The 13,854-nt window shown below is 54.0% G+C and overlaps 1 long non-coding RNA gene across 1 annotated transcript in view; it reads right to left on the minus strand.

Moving 5' to 3' along the window:
* Positions 1-10,925: 10,925 nt before the first annotated feature.
* The window catches only part of LOC110477742 (uncharacterized), a 5,287-nt gene continuing 2,358 nt past the window's right edge, over positions 10,926-13,854 (minus strand). Inside the window, exons 2-3 of the long non-coding RNA XR_004148982.2 lie at positions 12,188-12,327; positions 10,926-11,070 (exon numbers count right to left, since the gene is read on the minus strand). This is a non-coding gene — a long non-coding RNA (uncharacterized LOC110477742). The remainder of the gene's footprint in view (positions 11,071-12,187; positions 12,328-13,854) is intronic.

Genomic DNA, 13,854 nt, shown 5'->3' on the forward strand with positions numbered 1-13,854 from the left:
TGGATGAGAATCAAGACAGCAAGCAGCCAGCAGGATACACTGCTCTATGACATCATTTGGTAATTATGTCTCCTTTTACTCATGCAAATTTTATCAATATTATTTATATATTCAAAGCCATTTATAAATAATATATACATTTATGCTAAGGTAATTGCCTCAACTAGATTATTTGTCCCAGTTTTTATTGTCTATCCAGATGCTGAATATTAAAACTGTTGGTCTGCGTTGGTAGCTCAGCACTGGCTGTCTTCCCACGGGAACAGAACCTGAGCATCGGTGGGTCTGCTGGAAGGAAAGGCAGAGGATGGCATTGAGAGAAAGGGCAGGGAGAGGGGCAGGAGGGCAGGGAGAGGGGCAGGAGGGCAGGGAGCAGGCAGGGGAGCTGGGAGCTGGTGGCTGTCCCGACGTGCTGACAGCAGCTTTCTCGTGGGTGCTGCAGCCACCCCAAGGCTCCTGCCAGGAGGGACAGGGCTCAGGAAGCTGGTCCCAGCATTGCTCACATTCCATCCCACCTTCCACCTCTCCACTTACCAAAACTTGACATTGCAATGAAAAAAGATTAGGAGCATTGACAGGCCTGCAAAGGTGACAGCTACAGAGAAATATGGAGCAATCACGTTGTCAGAGTGCCTATTAGGAACCCAAAAACCTCAGCTCTCCTGCATAAGCACAAGTGATTTATTGCCCAGCACAGTTCATGAACTCATCAGTGGTTTTGCATGGAGAAGAGATGGATTTTCTTTCAGCTGTTTATGGTGTGAGTAGACTGTCCTGGAAGTTATTGTTTGATTTTATCAGCCAGCAGTGCTTGCTGGGTGAGCTGAGAGCAAAGCTGGCTCCCCAGCAAGCAGCCAGAACTCTCCAGAGGCCTGAAGAAGTGCTGCACTGGCATTCCTGGGAATTCCCAGCATGGCCTTGCTGAGGGGAGCAGCACTCACACCTGCGGGGCTGCAGCCTGCCCAAGGCAAGGATCCTGTTCCACACAGCCCAGAGAGATCCTGTTCCACACAGCCCAGAGAGATCCTGTTCCCACACGGTCTGTGGTGCCCATTTCAATGCATCCTCTCCCCTGGCACGGCGGGATTGCACCTCAGATGCCCCGGGAACTGCTGTGGTTTATGTGGATTTTAAAGGTGAACTTTCATGCTCAGTGAAATTTTAAAAGCAGCTGATTTACACATGAATCCACTTCGGGCGAGTGTCGATGTAGCTGTTTCCCTTCCTTAATGGCTTGTGACTGCGGAGCTGGGCTGTAAACAAGAGGCTGCTGCAGAGCAGCGCTGCCTGCACGCCCTGCAGGCAGAGCCCGTGGGCAGCGCTGTGCCCACCTGGCTATGCCCACCTGCCTGTACCCACCTGCCTGTGCCCACCTGCCTGTACCCACCTGCCCATGCCCTCCTGCCTGTACTCACCTGGCTGTGCCCTCCTGCCTGTACTCACCTGGCTGTGCCCTCCTGCCTGTGCCCACCTGGTTGTGCCCACCTGCCTGTACCCACCTGCCCTGCCCAGAATGCGCTGCCTGCTCCCACCTTGCTCCTTGGCTGCAGCTCCAGCTCCAGCAGGGCCGGGCACCTGGCAGGGCTGGGGCACCTGGCAGGGACGGGGCTGCCGGAGCAGATGGGCAGTTCCAGGTGAGCCGTGGCAGGGCAGAGTGCCTGTGGGGCAGCCGAGGCACTGGCACATCACCTGCCCTCTGTCCTTGCCCACCTCCTGCCCGTGCCAGGCTGCGGGCTCACCCACCCACCCACCTGCGACCCCAGACAAACCCCAGCCCACACATGGGTCCCCGAGCCCTCTCCAGCCCTGACCCTTTAGAGACACTTGCTCTTTCTCCTTTAAAAACACAAACTTTAAATGGCTCTGAATAAAATAAAAGAGAGTAACTGAGCTGTGAAGGGTGATGATTGTATTTCTTTCACTTGTAAGAGAGACCTTTATAACTCTCTGGGGAGGAAAAAACAATAATGGTCCTTCATGGATGAAGTGTTCTAAATATGGTGTATATTTTTTAAAATACCAGTTCTACAGTTATTGAAACAAATTATTGTTAAATGCATTTGCAGCATAATAACTGTGCTAATTTGCTGATAAAAAGCATCCAGCGTTAAACCCCCCATACATTATTTTGTCATTAGCATTTGTTAGCTCCTCGTAGGTATTTTCAGACAGAAGGCTTTGTTCTGTATTTAGCACGAGGGCCCTGCTTCCGCTCTCCCCTCCCGCTGGGAATTGCATGTGCGCAGAATTGCAGCTCTTTTTTAAAACTTCATGTTTAAAAATGGAAAATTTATTTCATTTCATTAATGGGTGAGGGAGGAAGGGAGAGGAGGAGGGAGGGTGCATTTAGTGAGCACCGTGTCACATCTTGTGTTAGCACCCACAGCAGCCGGGCCCAGGGTGAGAGGGGGGCACAGACCCTGGCAGCGCCTGGCTGCGACCTTGGGGTTGGCACCACCTGGCCACACGCTGAGCCTTGTGCCACAGTGGGGTTGGTGGTCCTGGCCAGCTCCCGACACAGTCAGGGGCCACCAGGGCACCCTGCGGGCCCCTGCGGGCGGTGGCTGCAGATGGGGGACACAGCAAAGCTGGATTTGAGGAGGGCCGGGAATTGCAGATCCGGGGAGTTCCCGGCTCTGGGGCAGCCGGACACAAGGCTGCACTGAGGGACTGCCCCAGCCCCTGTGCCTGCCTGGTGCCTCTGGCACCCCGGGAGGCAAGCAGGGCCTGGGGCGGGGATGGGTGCTGGGTGGGGAGGAATGGGTGCTGGGTGGGCAGGGATGGGTGCAGTGGGCAGGGATGGATGGGTGGGCAGGGATGGATGTTGGGTGGGGAGGAATGGGTGCTGGGTGGGCAGGGATGGGTGCAGTGGGCAGGGATGGATGTTGGGTGGGCAGGGATGGGTGCAGTGGGCAGGGATGGGTGCTGGGTGGGCAGGGATGGGTGGTGTGGGCAGGGATAGGTGCTGGGTGGGCAGGGATGGATGGGTGGGCAGGGATGGGTGCTGGGTGGGCAGGGATGGATGGGTGGGCAGGGATGGGTGCAGTGGGCAGGGATGGGTGCAGTGGGCAGGGATGGATGTTGGGTGGGCAGGGATGGGTGGTGTGGGCAGGGATGGGTGCAGTGGGCAGGGATGGATGGGTGGGCAGGGATGGGTGCTGGGTGGGCAGGGATGGGTGGTGTGGGCAGGGATAGGTGCTGGGTGGGCACACCGCGGCTTGGGAGCAGCCACCAGCGGTCGGGGGGGTTTCCAGAGCCACTGTTGCCATAGCAACCCTGCTCCGATCATATCATCACCAGGAAAAAAGCAGCTTTATTATCAACAGAGATCTTCCCAAATTAACCCTTGTGTGCCCGCTGGGCTCCCCCCGGCACTGCGGCCTGCCTTGGCTGGCCAGGCTGCGCTGGGGCTGGGTGGGCTCCCTGCTCTGCACCCACGGAGTGTGCACCCTCCCAGCCCCACGGGAGTGCTGGAGCATCCCGGGAGCCTCTCAGTCACAAACATTTAAACATTTCCTGCTGCCCAGGAGAGCATCACAACCTGAGGGCATCCGTCTCAGCGCGTCAGTGTGGGAGCAGCACAGATGGAGCAGGGGCAGGGAGGAGCTCGGCTCCCGGCCCACCTACCCCACCCATCTCTGCATAAAGCACCAGATATATATTTCTTCCCTGAAAAATTACTGCTAATTCTCTGTACAAATGTTCCCTGACCCTCCCTGTGGCCTCCAGATGCACCCATGAGAGATAACTAATGGTAATGAGCAGCGGGGAGGGGGTCAGAGGGTGAGGCTGCAGGTCCCACAGGAGGAGGGCGATGGAGGTGTTTGAAGGGGCCTGGAGCTGCCCCTCACTCGTGGGGACCCCACGCCTTCTCCCCACCTGCACACGCAGCCCTGACCCTCCTGATCACCGACGGCTGCAGACGGAAAGCCTTGGACAAATCAATTAGATTGCTACTGTATATTGATTAATAATACCCGCGGCTATAAAAATATAATGGATTGCCTGAAGAAGAGCAGAGGTAATGTAGAAACCAGACAGAAAACCTGTCTGAACAGTGATCAATACTTGCATTCAGGAAACTCACCCAGGAGTATAATTGGACAAAGCAGAACTTGGGCCAAGCCAAGCACTGGGAAAATGATTTGCTAACAACCAAACACCAGGAAGCTTGCAGGACTGGCTGCATCGCTCCTGGGAGAGCTATAGCCATGCCAGCTCCAGTAACATGTTCCATTTTCTTGTCTTTTGGGGAAAGAAGCCAAACTGCAAAACTTTGTTTCCTCAGCCAGCCTGAATGCTGCCACTGGACTGAGCATCCTCCCAGTCAGGACAACCCCAGGACTCCTCCAGAACACAGCAACCCCAGGGACGTTTCCCAGCTGCTTCTGAGTCTTGGCAATGCTTCACTGCCAACACGGGGATGCTCTGAGCCGCCCTGCTGGACCAAGCTGCTTGTTTGTTGTGGGAAGTGTGGTCCAGCCTGTGCCAGGCACTCCTCACCTCACAGAGGGCACTGTGGTTAGCAAAGGCACACAGCCAGATTACAAAATGCAATGAAATACTTAAAAGCTGCCCTCCAGACTAAAGTAAATCAGACATGACTTTGACAAGGTGAAACCAAAGTGATGAAACCAATCCATTGTGCTTGGGGAATCGATCTCCCCGGCAGGGAGTAGAGAGGCCATCGATTCACAGCCTCAGCAGTCAGGAATGTCAAGCTGCCTGATCTAAATTTCTATATGCATCACTCCAGACTAAATGATGGAGGAACACGTGTGTAGGCATCCCCTTGCCCAGCCTAACCTCACCAAGTGGCACCAGCAGGGACTGGCCAGGCCAGGGCAGGAGCCACCAAAGGTGATGCACAGCCACCTCTCACACTGCCTCACCCAGCGTGGCTGGCTCTTCCTGGAGCTGCTCAGTGAGACCCCAAACACAGAGCGAGCCACAGGAGCTGCCTGCCAGGGGAGCCCCTCTGCAGTGGGGCCAGGCAGGCACCAAGACCCCGACCCCTGCGCCTGCCCGAGCGTGGGGAGCCTGTGTTACTGTCTCACTGTGCCAGGAGCGCAGTAATTACGATTTCGTTCTTAAGAATGAAATATTTATCTGCAAGGAGGGTCTCTGGCTGCGAGAAGCCCGGGCCCGTGCAGCAGGGGAGCTGCGAGCCGTGCCCGGCCGGGCCGGGGCTCGGCCACACGAGCGGCACCGCGCTGGTGGCTGCGCCGCCGGCCGCTCTGTCACTGCCAGAGCCCGCGAGGCCATTCGTTTTGTCAGAGCGAGAATAAAGAGCAGTCTCTGGGGAGAGATGGAAAAACTCGATCCAGCTCCCAGCAGCCCTGAGGGGGTTGTGTTTTACCATTTCTTTATGACTTACCAGCTGGAACACGAGCAGGCTGAGCCGCCGCGAGTGGCAGGACCATTTTCTGCTTCCAGCTCCCACCGGGAGCCGCTGACAGAACATCAGGGACCCGCGCGGGAAGCTGAGGAGCTGAGGAACAGATTGAGGGAGGCTGGAGGGAGGGAGGGAAGTTGGTGGTGTTCCATCGTGCCAGATCCAAAACACTTCTGGCATCTGCCTGGCCCATCCCACCCCATCCCACCGTGTGGGGGCTGCTCGGTGCCCCAGCCTGGGCTGAGACGGGCCCCACAGGAGAAGGAACACTCATGGAAAAGGTGCCCTGCAGCCACGTTGGGTGGGATCACCTCTCCAGGGCCCTGGCTCTTGAGCTGGACCAGGCCAGTCAGGGGTGGCAAACAGCTCCTAGTACCCAGCTGGGACAGCTGTGCTCATGTAGTGCATGCAAATGTGTATGCAAATAGGTCCTGCCTCTGGACTCGGGAAAACACCAGGGCTCATCAGAGTAAATATGGTTTGCCTCAACCACCTTTTTTTCACTCACCCAAGGAGTGAGTTGCTATTTTGCAGCAGTTGTGGCTCATGACGTATTTAACCCTTTCAGCAAAAGGACTCCACTGTATAGAGACGATGAGCTGCAGCACAGCGTGGCTGGGACCCCTGTCCCTAAGGAGCCAAGCTGCAGGCAGCCCCAGACCTTCTCCATGCCACCAAGCCTCCTTCTCTTTATTTCCATCCTTTTGCCTGCTGTGGCACAGCTCTCAGAACTCCTGTGTACCTGAGGACCTGGCTGCTCTCCGCCAGGATGCTCCTGGGACACACTGGAGACATTTCCAGGCCGAGCCAGGCACCAGGGGTTGTGTTCCTGCTTGTGGGCTCAGCCTCTGCGAGGCTCTGCAGAAGTGGCTGGGCACTTGTCTCCCGAGGAAATGTCCTTTTGGGGCCCTTTCTTACAACAAGCCAGGCTGGAATGGAGTGGTCAGGAGCAGCAGGCGTCTGCCTGAGGTGGGGCTGTGCAGCACTTCTGGATTCTGAAACTCTGGGAGGGGAAATGGGAAAGCAGGCTGATATCAGTCAAATAATCCCTCTCATCAGTCTTCTGCAAAGCAGGAGATAAGGCAGTGAAAGGGCCAGCTGCTCCTGTGGGTGGGGGTTTCCTGCAGCAGATCCGTCAGTGCCACAGCACTGACAGTGCCCGCGCTCTGTCGCCCTGCCCAGCGTGGTGCCAGAGCCCGGGGTGCTGCCCACCATGGTGCCCAGAGCCCAGGGCTGTGCCCACCACTCACCCCCTGTGCCCCCTGGGCTGCCCCAGGAGCCTGGCCCTGCCAGGGTCAGGCCTGGGCAACACATTAAGCCAGTTCTACAAAAAAACAAGGCTTGTATAAATAACGAGTTCCCAGGTTGGTGAGAGCTTCCAAATTATTTGCTTCCTTTCAAGCTCACAAAATCCATTTGCAGTTATTTGCAGCAATTCCGAGCACAACACACACTCCAAACACCCCGGAAAAAGGAAGTAAGCCTGGCACATGGTAATTGTTCATGCAAAATAAACCCTCACTGCCAATGATTGGCAACAGGATGCATCATTGTCAACCTCATTTTAGCAATGTTCCATTTTCTGTATGAATTACTGTGTTTGCAGTTACAAGAAAGCAAATACTACCCATCACCCATACCAACTGCAGCTTCCCACTCCCCCACATCACAAGCTTTTTGTACTACGTGAAAGCTAGTCTCAAAATTTCATGTTCATAGTTATAGATTAAATAATATTAAACAGCATTACACTGGAAAGATTTGTTTCCAAGTAGCAAACAGATTCCCCATATTATTCTTTCCTGTAAGTAGTTGTTGTTATATCTTATTCATCTGGAAAATAATTTCAAACAGCCATGAAAATAGCGGATTTCTCTCTGTTAAAATGATAGTCAGAGCCTGGGCTGCTGACATATAGTAACATGATTCACTTGGACAGTTACTGACTGCACATCCAATTCATTTCTTCTGTAGAGCACCAAGTTATTATCTGAAATGCACAAGGTGTCTGGGGGTAACATATGATCAGCCGGGGACGCTTTTGACGGCTTGAAGAGCAATCAATAAAAATTGTCTCCAGCAGTTTTGTAGAGTATGGAAGTTGGTGGTGAAATGAAGTGATGGAGATTAACTGGTGGAAGTCAATGCCCCGGTGCTGTGAACCCTGGTTTTTAATTAAAGATCCAAAGCTGCTTTTCACTGGAATGGGGTGTTTTCCCCCTGTGCTGAGGGAGGATGATAGGATGATTCCCTGTGTGTGCCGTGGTGGCTGCTGCCAGCCCAGGCAGCGTGCCCAGTGGGGACAGGGGCACCACTGGTGGCACTGGCCTGCCCAGCCCTCGGTGGCCCCTTGCTGCTGCACTGGGCAGTCACAGCTGCCCACTCTTTGGAAATACATTTTAAGGATAATCTGGATGGCCACATTGCCCAAATTAATATTCTCCATAACACAGCTACACTCTTCATTGGCAGCTGTTACTTCATCCCCAGCAGAAAGGTCCTGTGAGCTGCCAGTCCCAGGTGATGCCCCTCTCATCTGGCTATCATTTTTGGGGCTGCCTGAGCTCTCAGGGAGACTGAGGTGACTCTCTCAATTAACACTAACACTGTGTAGCTGGACTCTGCTCTCACTGCAAGAAAGGACATTTGGGTTGTAAGGACATTTGTGCAAAGGCTGCTGGTTCTTTATTGCTTCTATATGCAGTGAAGGGGGTTTGTACCATCAGAATGGAGGTTGTGCCAATGTCCAGGGGCACCTGATAGTTCCAGGGACAGCTCAAGCCTATGTGCCCTGGGAAATCCATTTGCATTTCTATGTGGAGTGGGTTTCAAAACACTGTTAATTTTTTTCCATTAAACATAGCACACAACTGTATGGCTTTGATGGTGACATAGTAATAAACACTCAAAGACTTGTTTACAGAGAAATAGTTATTGTCTGCTAAGTAGTTTTAATGGAAAGCTCCCTGCTGTGGTTTGGGGGGGCTGTGGATGCGAGGGGCAGGCCCTGAGCAGTGCTCCCTGCTCCTCACATACCCGTTGCTTAAGAGCAGAGAAGGTTTTGTAAGAGCTCTAGAGCACACAGATGAGATGATTACATGCTTTAGAGCAAATCTGTCCTCCTTCCCAGTCAAGTGCTTTCCTACTAGTGCCATGTTCAATACTGGGATTTCTGCGATGGGTTCTCTCGAGCATGCCAGGCGAGGCTGCCCTTCTCCTGGCAGTGTGTGTGCCCTGTGGCTGGCCCAGGGCACCGCTGGGTTTGGGCTGCTCCAGAATCCCCCCGGGGGTGCATGTTTCGGTGCAGCAGGGATGTTCACAGACACCGTGCAAGGTAAATGGCAGAAGAGAAAAGGTGGATTATGGCTTGGTTCAGCATCTCATGGAGCAGGTCTGCCAGCTGTGAGCATGCACTGCTGTGAGCATGCATTGCTGTGATCGTGCATTGGTGTGAGCATGCACTGCTGTGAGCATGCATCGCTGTGAGCATGCATCACTGTGAGCATGCATTGCTGTGATCGTGCATTGGTGTGAGCATGCACTGCTGTGAGCATGCATTGGTGTGAGCATGCACTGCTGTGAGCATGCATCGCTGTGAGCATGCATCACTGTGAGCATGCATTGCTGTGATCGTGCATCGCTGTGAGCATGCATCACTGTGAGCATGCACTGCTGTGAGCATGCATTGGTGTGAGCATGCACTGCTATGAGCGTGGATTGCTGTGAACATGCATTGCTGCAGGCAGAGCTGCTCACCAACAGTCCTGCCGGAGAACTGCTGGCCCCGTAGTGCCAGTGCCAGTGCCAGTGCCAGTGCCAGTGCCACCCCCAGTGCCAGTGCCAGCCCCAGTGCCAGCCCCAGTGCCAGTGCCAGGGCCGGTGCCAGTGCCACCCCCAGTGCCAGTGGCGCAGCCCAGCCCTGGCAGCCCCGCTGCACTCCCCTCCAGCTCACACCGCTGTACTCTGGCAGCGAGGGCCTGCTGCCTGCATGGGCCCGAACTGCACCACTTGGCTTAATAAGAAATGTATAAAAATAATAAAAATGGAAACGCATGGATATTATTTGTCAAGCGTGTGCCTAGCAACTCCCTGTTATTTCACATATTGTTCTAGTGGGAACATAAGTAAAACACATTAGCAGTAATTTAAAGTTGCTATGTGCATTGATTATTTATACCCTTACATAAAACCCCAGCCTCTGTGTGCAGCACACCAGCCTTGATAAACTGTGTATGTTAAATCACAATCTCCGAATATGTGGACAGAATCTCCAGGCGAATATTGTAGGTTTTTTTAATATATATAGAGAGGGATAGATCCACTCTTTGGTAGTGACTTGCTTGGTTCAAGTGCATCTCTAAATCACACTATACATATAAATAATAAATAAGGGAGGCTCATATCCTTAATATTATTCTCATGTCTTATTAAACTAATATTTCAAAAAACTTTTATTTTTCTTTTAGTTGCAGGTCACTGTTAAAGTTTAAAAAAAATATTACAATCCAGCTCTGATGCTTCACGGGAAGAATGTGAGAGTCCCTGTAAAGCACAGGCATGAATGATTATTCTAATTGCCTGGAGATGCCTTCTGAGAGATAGAATAATTAAGCAGTGGGATGATTGAGACCTTCAGCACCTTCGTCTGGGTTTCCTTCTGGACCCCCTCCCCCGGCGGCAAAGAAAAGGACGATTTTCTTAAACCGTGCTTTATTTTTCACTTCATCACTACGAAGATTTCATTTGATTTCTTGCCCTGAAGATCTTTCACTGCAGCCAGGCGATTCCTTACGGCTCCTTAGGCGCAGCTTTCCTGGCAGGGAGGCAAGGCTGAGGGCTGGGGCCGAGCCAGGGTGCCAGGCAGGCAGCGAGGGGGCAGGCTGCCAGCAGCTCTGGCAGGGCAGGCTGGCTGCAGGGCTGTGCCACCCACCCGTGCCCGCCTGCCTGTGCCACCCACCTGTGCCCATGCACCTGTGCCTGCCCTCCTGTGCCCACCCACCTGTGCCCACCCTCCCATGCCCAACTTCCTGTGCCCACACACCCGTGCCCACCTGCTTGTGTTCACCCATCCGTGCCCACCCACCTGTGTGCATCCTCCTGTGCCCACCCACCCGTGCCCACCTCTCATGCCCAACCTCCTGTGCCCACCTTCCTGTGCCCACCCACCTGTGTTCACCCACCTGTGCGCATTCTGCTGTGCCCACTCTCCTGTGCCCACCACCCGTGCCCACCCAGCTGTGCCCCTGGGCTGCTGTCCATACCCGTGTCCGTGTCCATGTCCATGTCTGTGTCTGTGTCCATGCCCGTGTCCGTGTCCGTGTCCATGCCCATGTCCGTGTCCGTGTCCATACCCGTGTCTCCATGTCCGTGCCCGTGTCCGTGTCCGTGTCCATGTCCGTGTCCGTGTCCATGTCCGTTTCCGTGTCTGTGTCTCCATACCCGTGTCTCCATGTCCGTGTCCGTGCCCGTATCTGTGCCTGTGTCCGTGTCCATGCCCCTGTCCATGTCCATACCCGTGTCTCCATACCCGTGCCCATGCCTGTGCCCGTGTCCATGCCTGTGCTGCTCCCGCAGGCCGGGGTCCGTCCGTGCCTCCCTCCCCATCCCACGGGTGATGGGAGCCATGCTGCAGGAACACAACTCCGAGCAAGTTCCTTTAATTGGTGCGGGCAGTTCTGAGGGCAGAGCAAGCAGCGAGAACTTTTAATGAGAATGACATTAGGAAATTTAGATGCCGAACGCAGAGTGATTCCCAGGCACCCGCCTGACTTCTCTGCCTCCCCAGATCTTCCTGTCCACTAAACATAAAAATGTCATTTGTTTTTATAACCCCAGAATCCAGGCTTTCTTTCTCCTTTTATTAACCAATTTATTAGCGGGACATGAGCAGCCAGCTGGAGTCGGAGGGTAGAGCCCTCTGATCCCTTTTCTTGCGATCACCTAATTATTTATTGCTATCAGACATCAGAGTTTCTATAAATTAAGCCTGCTCTTCCAAAAGTTGCCCCGGGTTTAAATCAATACTGGGCACCTCACATAATATGTGATTATTAATAAGTGATGTTTGGGACCGTTCCACATAACACCCTGAGTCTGGGGGGGCTAAAGGGGGGAGGCAAGATGGGGGCAGAGCACAGCGATGGGGACGTGCTCAGGAACCATGTCAGCCTCAAAACCACGCTGAAACCTGTGCTTTGGAATGCTCAGATACCCGTGCTCCGTGGGACACACCAGCACCACGACACACATTCTCCTCTACATTGGAACAAATCTTTAATATTCACCATACAGGAAAAAAACAAACAAACTTTAATTTAGAAGCATGTGACCTTCCTTCTTGACATGATCAAATTTTTTGTGCATAAAAATAGATTATGAAATACAACATAATATAGATTATAATGTGAAATATTTAATATTATACACAATTTAAGCAAAAGTAATTAAAGCAAGAACAGTGACTGTATTTATATTGAATATTTCACCATATCAACCAAATATTAAAAGGAAAAAAGTGATTTAATCTTTCTCCCATCAAAGGTGTCATCGAAGCCAACACCCGCCAGCATTCCCATGCCAATGGAAATGCTTCCCACCATGGAAACTGCTTCTTGGAGTTAAAAAATAAGAGTACAGTAAAAGCACAGTGAACCTCGGATCAGGGGAAGAAATTATAATGTCTGGCTCCAGATCAGAAGGCTGAAGGATAGCTTTATTAAAACTATACTATATTATATTAATATACTATTTAAAGGGATACTATAGTAATCTAAATATTTACTTTTTACTTACCTATATAACTAATTAATAAACTTGTGACTCTCTGCCAAGAGTCCAAGCCACAACTGGATCCATTGGTCACTGAACCCAAAGACCCTTCACCAGAATCCATCCCAGCCATCACTGCAGGTGAACAATCTCCACACCACATTCTACAGAGAGAAAACAAGAACAAAAATAAAGACTGTTTTATCCTCTTCTCTCTATACTTCTCTTGAGAGGCAGAATTACGTCTCTCTGTCCACAAAATGTGAATGTCACAGGCGAGCTCTGGTGCTTTGGTGGCAAAGGGCTGGGGGCTCCGGGCTGGGTCTGGGGGCTGCAGGCTGGGTCTGGGGGCTCCGGGCTGGGGTTGGGGGCTCCGGGTGGGTCTGGGGCTCCGGGCTGGGTCTGGGGGCTCCGGGCTGGGGCTGGGGGCTCCGGGCTGGGGCTGGGGGCTCCGGGCTGGGTCTGGGGGCTGCAGGCTGGGGCTGGGGGCTCCGGGCTGGGGGCTCCCGGCTCCGCTCCCGGCTCCGCTCCCGGCTCCGCTCCCGCCCGGTCCCGCCCGGGCCCGTCCCGGGGCTCCGGGGGGCGGCGGCGGCCTCCGACAGCGCCACCTGGTGGACACCGAGCGCCACTCGCGGCGCGGGGACACCGGGGGGACACCGGGGAGACACCGGGAGGATACCGGAGACACAGAGGGACACCGGGGACACGGAGGGACACTGGGGGACACCGGGGGGACACCGGGGGGACACCGGGGAGACACCGGGGGGATACCGGAGACACAGAGGGACACCGGGGACACCGGGGACACGGAGGGACACTGGGCGACACCGGGGGGACACCGGGGACACGGGGCAGGGAGGCACCATGGAGACAAGGGGCACAGGGACTCTCAGGGCACGGGGAGCCCCAGAAGATGGGGCGGGGGGAACGCAGGACGCAGTGGGAGCACGGGAGGCGCTGGGGACGGGGGGGAGCAGGGCCACGCTGGGCTGGGGGCACCTGGGAGCTCAGGGGCAATTTGTGGCTCATGTATATAGACCTGCAGGGCACAGGGAGAGCCCGCAGCCGAGAGACAAGGCTCGTGTGGCTGCGTCGTGCTGCAGGGTGGCACTTTTACCCTTTTGCCCTTTTTTCACACCCCCTCGTCCCCGTCCGGCCGCCTCCCGCAGCTCCTCTCTCCAGGGTCACCCTGGAGTCCCTCGGCAGGCGCAGGCTCTGCCTGGCACTGCCCAGCCTGCTCCATCCCGAGCGGCCACGGCAGCCCGGAGGGGCACCCAGCACCCAGCACCACCTGGGAAGGTGCTGTCCCACGGTGGCAGCAGGGTCTGCTGAGGGCAGCCTGATCGCAAACATCAGCACAAAGGTGAAGGAAGCTCCCGCAGCTCAGTACAGCGTGCTGCAGGATCACTGCTTGGGAACAGCCTCACATTCATAAAGCAGCCAAAAAACCAACTTTTTCTTGTTGAAAATAATTATATCTTGTCAAGTTTGGTGGCATCTGCAAAATATCCGTTAATCTAAATTATATGATACCAAAAGAGCATAACTGGGAGCTGTGCTAATGGTGGTTGTTTTCTCAGACTTTTAGAAATAGAAATAATATGTTCATGCAGTTGGTATGCCCTTACCAAGGAGCTGCCAGAGCTGCCAGAGCTGGAGGAGCTGACCTATCCTGGAGGCTGGCACCTGCC

Source organism: Lonchura striata, chromosome 22, assembly GCF_046129695.1.
Source record: "Lonchura striata isolate bLonStr1 chromosome 22, bLonStr1.mat, whole genome shotgun sequence".
Classification (NCBI taxonomy): domain Eukaryota; kingdom Metazoa; phylum Chordata; class Aves; order Passeriformes; family Estrildidae; genus Lonchura; species Lonchura striata.